At 35.3% G+C, this 11,275-nt stretch overlaps 1 long non-coding RNA gene across 1 annotated transcript; it reads left to right on the plus strand.

Moving 5' to 3' along the window:
* The first annotated feature begins 2,165 nt into the window (after positions 1-2,165).
* Positions 2,166-5,436, plus strand: LOC110006990 (uncharacterized). Its single transcript, XR_002280420.2, has 3 exons — positions 2,166-2,590; positions 2,937-4,024; positions 5,058-5,436. It is a non-coding gene; the product is annotated as an uncharacterized LOC110006990 (long non-coding RNA).
* Positions 5,437-11,275: the final 5,839 nt, after the last annotated feature.

The following is an 11,275-nucleotide window of genomic DNA, read 5'->3' on the forward strand; positions in this document are numbered from 1 at the left end:
GATGGCGGTAGGTGAAATCACTGTTCATTTTCACCAATGGGCATTGCGTAGTGTTTTCCATATATATATATAAAGGAAAAAGTTCTTGTAGTCTAAAAGGAGTTGTTAGCAATATGTTTGGGAACTATATGCTTCTCATATGATCAAATACCTTTATTTTTATAGGATTACATACAATGGGATTATTTACCTTTTATGTAAGGTGGCCACTATTCCTTACAATCATTAGATGTGAAATTTGATAGCTTGAATGTATCATAAAATTTGAAAAAATTTCTTTTGAAGTTTGAGCTTGATCAATAGAATAGTTGCAGCCACCCAACTTCACATCTAAGACGTAAATAGTCTCATTCTATACTTTTCTTATTTTTATTTTTGGATTTTTAAAAAAACAGTATACAATGCTAGAATTTTGGGTATCAATCTGTATCCTAGCAACTCCCCATCTGTCCAATGGCAAAAGCACTTGAGAATCGATGGAATATGCACAGAAAAGGCACTCCTCAAACGTAAGCTGTTGACATCAATATTGAAGAGTTACTACGACTCTATTTGGATCCTAAAAGGCCTTGACCCAATGGTTTAGGGTCGGTTATAAGAATTATGTTCTTCCATTCTTCTCTATCAAGGGTTATACTATCAGTATGATAAAAAATTACCATATCTTTTTTCACTACTTCTATTTATATTCTTTTGGTACGTCTTATTGCTTTTTTAAAACCTTTCACTTTAAATAAATCGCATCTACTAACAGGTGTTATAGTTTGTCTCTGCTGCACATGGTTGACCCACCTAAATCTGTTTTTCCTATCTTATTGTCTATTTGAAGTTATACTTAAGTTCTCTTATTTTTATTTATTTCAAATTCTATAATTTCTTGTCTTGCTATTCATCCATCTCAAGTCCTAATCTTAGCTACACGCATCCTATGTTAGTTTTTTACCCATCTTAATAGTATTTGGATCCCAAATACTAATAGAATATACAAACTAAATAATTAGATAAGTAGATTGAACCGGTTGCCCACTAGTTCCTTGTCATTTGGGCCGACTTGATGACTATTAAAAAATAGAAAAATAAAATAAAATGTAATCAAAATATATAAAGTCTAAAAACCTTAAATCGTTCAAAAAACAATGGTTTTATAATAAAGAATAATGATCGTACGGGACTCTCTTCTATCTATGTGTGTAGGACCCCAAATAATCATCATTAAAATTGAAACGGATCTCTAAAAAAATTATTATATGTATATGAAATTTGACTTTCTTATAAATCTATATCAAATTTAATGTTGATCTTTTGGAGGTCTCTACGTGAATAAGAGAAGTTTCTCTATTATTTCTCTATACTAAAAAAATAAATACATTTTTAGGTCTTTGTGCCTACTTGCTAGTTCGGGATTGATTCGGAAAATTGGGTATCCAAAGGCCAATTTTTGCGATAATGATGCAAACCAAATGAAGTTTTGGACCGTCAAACTCTTGTCACGTTTCTCGAAAACCGTGAATCTCAAGGAGAAAAAAAAGGAAACATTGAAAATAAAGAAAAAAAAAGCAAAGTTCGCAATTTTCAGCATAAAGGAATACATCTTAAAAGATTGAGTACGATTCGTTCTGATGTCAGTCCCTTCAATATATTGTGAGAGCCGAGGTTTTAAACAATCAAATTAGAACCCATCTCAATATTTTTACTACAAAAGGTTGTTTTTATGTTTAAATATCTTTAAATTAATCATCTCTACATCAAGATATATGAACATGAAAAAAAAATAAATTTAAAAATTTAAAACGGTGTATCTTGTAACACATTTTTGGACCGTCCATTTTCAAAATTATCAAGTTTTCATAAATTTGATCGATCTATACTATTTTTGTAAAGCTTTAAATTTTATAAATAAAAATAAAAATATATTTTAAAACTATGGTAAAGATTTTCAATGTTAAAACCACATTAATCGACACTATTCGAAGGTACGCTATACTTTGATTGTTTAGGGCCTCGGCCCTAAACTTTAAGTTTGAGCAAGTTGCTACCTTCACACGTTGTACGTCCGGATTCTTCTGGTATCGGTCAGATTTAGTCGCATACGTGGCAGGTAATTATCGGTAAAACATAAAAAATAATAGAATAGGAATAAGTGGCTCCCCTTGGTCACCTGAATCGTGTTCATGTTTAAACACGCGCTCTGAAAACGAAAATAAAAGCAGCTCTCAGATTGATCCCTGAAAAACTCTCTGTAAACAGGCTACTTTCCTCAAATTCTCTCCCTCCAAACAGGCAACTCTTCTCAAACTCACCGTTTAGAGCTACTCTCTCTCTCTCTCAATTTTGGGATAATTTGATGGTATTCTTCAGGGTTAAATCCTGCCTGTAAATTCGGGTTTTATGTCTGATGAAGATGGAGATGGTGACGAGGAAATTTGCAGTAGCGGAGAGCAGAAGAAAAACAAAGGTCTTAGGAGGAGGATAAGATTACGTTCTCCTTTCAAAAGATTTAGGAAATTATACAGGAAAATCTCTGCACCTGTAAATCCTTTCAAGAGTTGTTGCCTGTGCTTTAAGCCACATGTATCACCGGAATCACCAGGTAGATCTCAGAAAAATAAGCCCAAAATCAATGAATTTTCTTATGAATATGTGAAATCGTTGATTGAGAGCAATGATTTCTACTCCGAAGAGTGCAATGTTCATAGGGAAAATTGACTCCGTGGTGAAGAACAGGGAAGATGATTTTTTTATTTGATTAATTGATTCATTGAAATTGTGATGCTGAAATTCAGCAACAGATACCCAGTTTCAGTTGCTTTTGCAGAGGAGAATTGTCTGTACTCTGTAGAAGTTGGAATTTAGAATTTTTTTTCTATCTTGCTCTGCTTTGGTTCTAGATTTTATTCTTGATATTTAATAAATACGTTTTCATTTTTGCTTCCTAGAATTCTTTGGCATAGTGAGTGATGATGGGAATTTGGTTCAGTATCGAAAAAAGGATCCAAGGGGCTGTCACTTGGTGTGACGGTAAAAGGCTCGGGTAACGTGGGTTTGAGTCCTGAGATCAGCCACTTTGTGCATAAGCCAAAGGTCAGGACTTAGGACTGTTTCTAGCCCACCCCTCCGAGGACCCTGCTTAGGCCATACCAGCACCGGGTTACGGCCCTTTATTAAAAAATGGATCATGGAAACTAAGGGTTTTCTGGGATATGAAGCATTCGGACAAGTGGTAAGCTTTAATTGAAAATTCAGTATCTGGAAGAATGGAAGCATTCGGACAAGTACTAAGCTTTAATTGAAAATTCAGTATCTGGACTGCAATGGTGATTGGCTGAACTGAATTGATAACTCCTACAAGTGGTTGGATAATTATGGCTGACGAATACAAAAAAAATGTAGAGAAATTCATAGGGCACTTCAAGCCCCTCTCTAAGCTATGAAAAGAGGAACAAAAGATAATGTTCTTACTTGAAGCTTCAAAAGGGTAAGATATTGGAAACAAGGAGGAAAAGTTGCAGAAGATTTTGATCTCTATGGGGCCATGAATTTTGGATGAAAGATCATTGATCCATTGACTATAGGAGTGATGAAAATTTTTGTTCATCTATGGGATGTAAAATTGTTGTCTCGGTGATTATTCAATTTAGTTGGTTAAATGGAAAGCTGTAACAAAACACTCAAGTCACTTGTATGCGCCGCGAAGAAAATGGGGATAAAGAGAAGCATAGATATGAACTAAGAGGAAAAAAGTGAATAGAGATAGAAGCTACACTTGTCTCGATGAATCGGCAGCACACTCCAATCTCAGCTTAGCATCGTCTCTGATTTTGTTGGCTTAATTCAAATTGGTAATGGAAAGATCACATCTATACATGAGAGAGAGAGGGAGAGAGAGAGAGAACTGAATTAAGGGTTTATTTTTTGTGTTAGTGCAGGAAACCACACTCTGATTTTCAAGAGTATAGTCTGCTGTCACACTTGTTTAAATCCTTGCACACAATATTATTGAACTCGGAGAAAAATTTTCAGATCGGTAAGTCTTTTCTAGATATGCCCTTTTCTGCAGTATTTTCTCTGAGAAATTGGTTCTTGGATTTTATGAAAAATGTATAGATTAGTTCCCTTAACTTCATTTCCTGCTGATTGAAGCCAAGTGTACCATTTGGTTTGTTAAATGAACTACTTCTTTCCAGTTGGGGCCTTATCTGGATGGGTGAAGGGCCATTTGTAACTAAGCGGTCCCTTCAGATGTCACTTTAGGATTCAAACACCCTAAAAAAAATCAGTTTTCATCCCACTTGCAAATGAGCAGCGTTGCAAAAGAGCAGCATTTTGTTAATGCCAACCACATATTGACTAGAATGTGAGTTGCAGCCAAACTAGGGGTAAGGATTCATTTGGGAAAGTCAGTCTAGTGCAGTTTAGGTGACAGTGTGTCATCGGTCAACTGCTTATAGTTCGCCCTACCCTGTTTGCCTTAGAGGAAACTTGCATTCTATTTGGGAGGGCCCCCCCCTTCCTTCCCTCTCGATTGCAAGGTTACGATACATTCAGCACCTATTTTGGCACTTCCACAAGAATCCTAAAGGATAGAAATATAAATTTTTTTGAGTAAAAGGATATAAATTTAAGTTATTATAACAGTCCATAACCCTATCACCATCACCATCACCACTGTCTACACCACAATCATCATTTAGCACTCTGGATTTTATTGGAGCTTTAATGTAGGGGTTGTGCCTAACATTATGAAGAGTTTATTTCTCTTTAGTATGTGCTTTTTTAACACAATGCCTTCTTTTTTACAGTATCAATATACTTGTCCATCTCATAAAGACCTTTTAATCTATTGATAATCCATTACCGTCAAGGTTTTACTTTTCGTGAATTTGAAACTATGTCAGGAACTGAATATATCACCAAATATGTATAACACTCATATGACTGATAACATCCTCAAAACGAATAAGATGAGTTTTGAGTTTCTCTCTATCTTCCCCCTCTGTTTCATTTTCTTTATTGATTCTATTTCCACGAGTGCTTACTTTTAATTTGATCTGCAACAGATCAAATTAAAGGGAAGTGCGGTGGGGTTCAGACCAAAAACCACGGGTTTGAGAAAAAGCAGCTCAGATATCTAGGGTATTGCACGAGCTCTAGCATATCATCTGTTACCTACAATCGCAAATCAATGCCATAAATTTTATTAACACAGGTCTTGTTATTCAGTAGCATGGTTCTTGTTCTTACCAGGAGATCATGTATTAATAACTGTAAACTTCAGACAGAAGTAGCATTTCATCGATTCTTTTTATTTGGATAATGAACTGGTTATATGAGAATCCATTTTAGCCATATGAGAAAGAACAAACAATAGATAATAGAACTGTTACTAAATAATATAAGTACAGATTTATTCCTAAAGGACCAAAAAAAAGAAAGAAATGGAATTATGATGAGTTTCATTCTTAAAAAAGTCAGTACTGTGAGATTAATTTCTCTGGAAGGGCTGGTGGCTGCAGCCCAATTCATTCATAACGCCCTAAAGGTACATTTGTATAAGTTGCTTTACTAAGCATGTGTCTATTGAGTAGCTTGTGAGCTTTCTCCTTCATGTATAAATTCTTCGTTTATTTTCTGTTTTCTAAAAGGAGGCTAACTTTTCGTGCGTATCCGCAGTTGTCTCATAGTTCACTGTATCTTTTGACCTTTTATTGATATATTTTATGGTTTTTTTAAAATTCAAGCTTTTCATTGTATTATTTCATGGTAAGCCTGGATGAAACCGGATGCATCAATGCATGAATATTATGAAGATGAATTGTGGTGAACTTTGAGTGCAATTGCTACAGTGTTCTAACTATAGAGCCAACAGCTTGAGTCCCAACTTTAACATGTGAGTCGTTTGGCACCTGTTGTAGTAGTAAACACAAACAAGTAAACTGGGGCATAATTAGGCCTCTCTTTTGTCTTGTAATATCCTAAAAGACTTGCTTATATGTTAAGAGTTAGCACAGAGTCCCTAAACTTGTTTTTAAGTTATAAAACATCTGATTCCAGTGTTTTATGAAATTTTTTTTTTAATTTAATAATGTTGATTTAGAAGTTTATTAGCCTAGTGATGTGGGACAAAATTCAATCAAAAAGCTTAGTGGGGAATTTACATCTCTATCTCTCGCACTCATATATCATTGCCTCCTGATTGAATCTCCTTTGGCATTTGTCAATGAAGAGGGAGTTGTGGGTTCACAGCTATAATCGACAACGAACCTTTTCACCGAGAAAAGGCCAAAAGAAAAATGAAATTGATAGCGATGTAATTGACATAAAGTCGACTTAGTTTATTGGATTGTGCCACGTACTACAGGTTTGTTTGCATCTCACAGATGCTCAAGAACGTGGTCTCGGGATATAATCTTATTCGGAATAAACATGATGCAATTTCATTATCCAAAGGATAACAAAATGTAATATACTTTACGGACTTTGACGGAGGACCTGAATTATTTTTGGGAAAATTACAAAAAAGAAAAAGTTCATATAAGGTTGCAACTTTATCACGTAGAACTATGTATGCACCTAAAAAATCCATCCAAAAATGTAGTTTTAATGTTGGAAAACCCTTTGATTGATCATCTCGACGTCCAGATGTATGACCATGAAAAATAAAAAAAAATTTAAGTATTAATACATTTTACAACATATTATCTACACTGTTCATTTTCAAGATTTTCATATATTTATAGATCTATTTGATTTTAACCATTTTTAAAATTTAAAATTTTATAATTAAATATAAAAATAGATTTTGAGATAAACTTAAGAATATTTTTTATCAAAATTATATACCATGATAAAATTTGAAGGTGCACTTTACCTCTACAGCTATGAGTGCATCTGTATTCCACCTACACCTTTACAAAAAAAAAACCTATTACCATACTTTCTATACAACTTACCCCATTTAAGTTTTTCTCATTTTTTTCTCTAAAACAAATTTTCTATGCAAATACCGTCAAGGATAATTCAATTTTTTTAAACGGAAGTGCTTTTCCCGTATACAAAAATCATTTTGGCCAATGTTGATTTTTGGACCCAGTAGCACATTGCCAGAGCACACCATCACAATGCCGGAGCACACCATCACAATGTCGGAGCGCACAAGTGTCGGACCGCCTTAAGACAACTGTCGGACTGAAACTGGGTACTATTGGATCGCCTTTTACACCTTTCACATAATGCATTGGAAACTAGTAACATCTACTGCCGGACCTCCTATTGCAACTGTTAGACCGCCCTTTGCAACTGCCAAACCACCGCGGACCGCATTTTACACTGTGCCGGAGCCCACATAGTGCATTGGAAACCAGTAACATCTATTGCAGGACTGTCCATTACAAGTGCACACAGTGCAAGCTTAATTATCGAACCGCACTTTACACAATGCCCGAGCCCTCATGCCGAACCGCACTTTACACAGTGCCAGAAGCCTACTACTAGACCACACACAGCGCCGGAGCCCCTATTTTGGACTGCACTTTACACAATGCCAGAGCCTTATTGCCGGTCCGCATTTTACATAGTGCCAGAGCCCTACGGCCGGACTGCACTTTGCACCATGTCGGAGCCCTACTGCTACTGCTAGGTAAGTGCTGGAGCCTTTATTTTGGTGGGATAGGGGAGAGAGAGGTGTTGGAGCCCTATTTTGGTAGGATAGAGGAGAGAGAGGCCCTTATTTTGATGGGATAGAAGAGAGAAGTGTTAGAGCTCCTATTTTGGTAGGATAGAGGAGAGAGAAGCCCTTATTTAGTGGGATAGAGGAGGGAAAGGTCTTAGAGCCTATTTTAGTGGGGTAGAAGAGAGAGAGGTGTGGGTAAGATAAAAAAGTAAGGGAAGGTAGTTTAGGTATTTTTTTATTTTTTATTGGTCATGGGTATTTGCATAGAAAATATATTATGGGGAACAAAGTGATACAAAAAATGCAGTTTGTGTAATGTTTGAGTTTTTTTTATAATTTTTTCTTTTTTCAATTGTCGTGATTATAGCACGAGTGAATGAATGCATTTGTTGGCGTAGTTGTTGTGTGTATTACCGTTTTCTTCATGTATATATGCCCTTCTGCTGACGGCCACAGCACTTGATGTTGACGGTTTATGGTTTCGCGCACAAGTACTATGAGAGAGAGAGAGGGAGAGTGGCAATCGGGTGAGGTCGACCCGACGTTTGGGTTGGACCCGGTGGATCAGGTCTGGGTCTGAAACCTTGGACCCCATTCGGATCTGGGTCTAGATTGACCCGACCTAGATTTGACACACACACATATATATGAGCAATGATTTCATGCGACCGTTGTATAGTAACATGATGTGTATAGTAATATGCTGCAACATCCTAAAAAAACCATATGATGGTCATTTGTTTGATCGAAATTTTGAAATATACACTCTTTTTATTCTTATGAACAATTACAAAAAAAGAAAAAATTGAAAACACAACCTAGAACGTATTTTTTAGCCCAATTAACATAGTCCGTTCATTTTTGTGAGATGCTTAGATCTAGGCCTTAGAAAGATTTTTTCATCTCTATTTTTTTTGGATGGCTTTATTATCATTAGATGAACAATGTTAAAAAATAAAAAAATAATTTTGAGTTTATAAAGGTTGAGATATTGAAATTCACAAAGTGAATGGTCTATAATCATTTTTGGACGGGACTCATTTTGACCATATTTAGGATTCAAATTGAATTTTTTTTAGGGATTGATTATTGAGATGAAGAGAGTGTGTACAAAATTTGGGGTCATACAAATACCACAAACATGATTTTCTAGAAATGTCGTTGCATTATACTATGATACAACCGTTGCATTGGATAATTGCTATATATATATATATATATATATATATATATATATATATATATATGAGAAAAGTTTTTATAGAGCATAGGCTCTAAACAATCAAATTAGAGCTTACCTCAAAAATTTCACTAAAAGGAGTTGTTTTGATGCCCAAATATTCTCAAATTGATCATCTAGAGATGCATGGACTTGAGAAAAAAAAAAGGGCTTCAAGTTTTGGAAATAGTGCATCTTGTAATGCATTTTTGGATTTTCAATTTTTAAGTTATTCAAGTTTTCATAGATTAGCTCGATCCACACTATTTTTGAAGCTTTAAATATTATAACTAAATATGAAAATATTTTGTAAGGTTAATCAAAGATTTCCAGTATTGAAACCACATTTCTCGACACTATTTGAAGGTGGGCTCTAATTTGATTGTTTAGAGCCTCGGTTCTATACAAATCGCACCCTATATATATATATGGGCTGATAGAAAATGGTAAGGCCAATGACCCGGATTGAATTTAGGCCGATCTGACGAACACGACTGCATTTCGCATTTGAATTTTAATTATTTTTTACAAATCTAAATCATATGAAATTTAGGGCATCCACTCTCATAAAAGCACACCTAATAAAAATATTAAAAGAAATTATACATAAAAGTAAATTAACCAAAACACCCCTGAAAGATTTCAGAGGTATTTTGATCTATTTAATTTTTGTAAATAAATTATTTTTTTAATATTTTATTAGATCCACCTAGTTTTTACGAATATACCGTCAAAATTTCAAATGATTTGGATTTCTAGAAAAAATAAAATTTAAATACGAAATGCAATTGTGACCCTTGGATCTGCACAGATTCAATCTAGGTCATTGAGCCTTTACCGTAGTCAGCTAGTGGGCTGACAACTACATATGAGCCCAACATATTTCGATTTTAAAAAAAAAAAAAGTTAAAGTTTAAATATGAAATAAGATCGTGACCGTCAGATTGGCCCAACTTGAATTTGGACAGTTAGGTTTATATATATATATATATATATACTATTTCTTGAATATTTAATATTTTAATAATTTTCCTATATATGTATGTTGTGTGTACGTGTGAATTTTTTTTTTTTTGAATATTTTTTCAAAATATTTTTTTAGGTTTTCTTTGAGAATGTTAACTTTTAATCAATAGTACAAGAGCGTACAATAACGGAAAAAGTATACTCTATAAGCTCTAAATACAAAATCCCCTGTCTACAAGGGGCAAGAGAGAATAAAAAAGCTATCCTTTTAAAAGTTACAATGATAAATAAACAAAGCAATGGACAAAAAGGAGACGATCCACAAAGTTGTCGCGGGTCGTCCTGCGTCACCGCCTCCTTAGCGTGGGTGTTCGCTACCTAGTTTGTTTCCCGCCACGTATGCTTCCATAAGACGAGCATATCTCTGTAAAAGTGGTTAATTTCATCCAAAATGTGAGCCAAGACCCAAAGAGGAGGATGAGTTTGAAGCCTAGGCAACGATATTCTTGGAATCTCCCTCAATGGTAATGGAAATTATCTTGTGGAGGTGACAAAGCTTGAGCACCCCTCGAGTAGAGGGGTCGCCTTGCTTCCATAGAATCGGCATGGCCGAGTTTTTAGAGAAAAGAGGCATTTGTTGAACCAAGGTGGTTAAGGTCGGGATTGCCCAAGGAGCAACCATTAAAGTTACGCTTGAAACTACCTGGGTCTCGTAACCTCCAATTTGTCACCCCTGGTTGGAGCTTACGACTAAATTGAAGGATTGCAACCAATCCTAATAAAAGGCAGATGGAGGAATCCTTTTGAAACTTCTATAGTTGATTGCCCAAAATACAACCGAAGATTTAATCTTGGCAAATGTTATGGACCACGAGGAGTAAGTTTCTAACCCCAAAACTGCCCCAGACCCGAACTAGGTCAGGTCCAAATCCTAAACCCTAGACCTAAATTGGATCTGGGTTAGGTCTGGATTCAAGTCGACCAGCAGCGACCAAAGCTAGAGAGAGAGAGAGAGTCCACAAATTTACCGAGAGGCTGAAGGAGTAGGAGATGCATGGGGCAAAAGGTGCGCTTTTTTTTGGGTAAGTACAGGTGCGTTATTTTTGGGTAAGTAAAGGTGCGTTGCTTCGGTTTAGGCGACATTTTGTAGGAGATTCCAATGTACAAAACAATCGAATAGCAACGGTTAACCGAATATGGAACCAGAAGCAGCTACTCAGTACTAACCGGTAAACTGGCTTGGTTAACCGGCCTAACAAGGCAAGTATCAGGTAGTATAAAAAGTGTTAGAAATATAAAAAAAAAACCAAAAATTATAATAAAATATAAAAAACAAATTTAAAACATGATTAAGCAAAACACATCCAAATTTAGTTGAAAATTAATGAAACATATGGATTTTAAATAATCAATTTGTGCCC

Source organism: Amborella trichopoda, chromosome 2 (genome assembly GCF_054954075.1).
Source record: "Amborella trichopoda isolate Santa Cruz 75 chromosome 2, AtrichopodaSantaCruz75HAP2 v2.0, whole genome shotgun sequence".
Taxonomy (NCBI): Eukaryota; Viridiplantae; Streptophyta; class Magnoliopsida; order Amborellales; family Amborellaceae; genus Amborella; species Amborella trichopoda.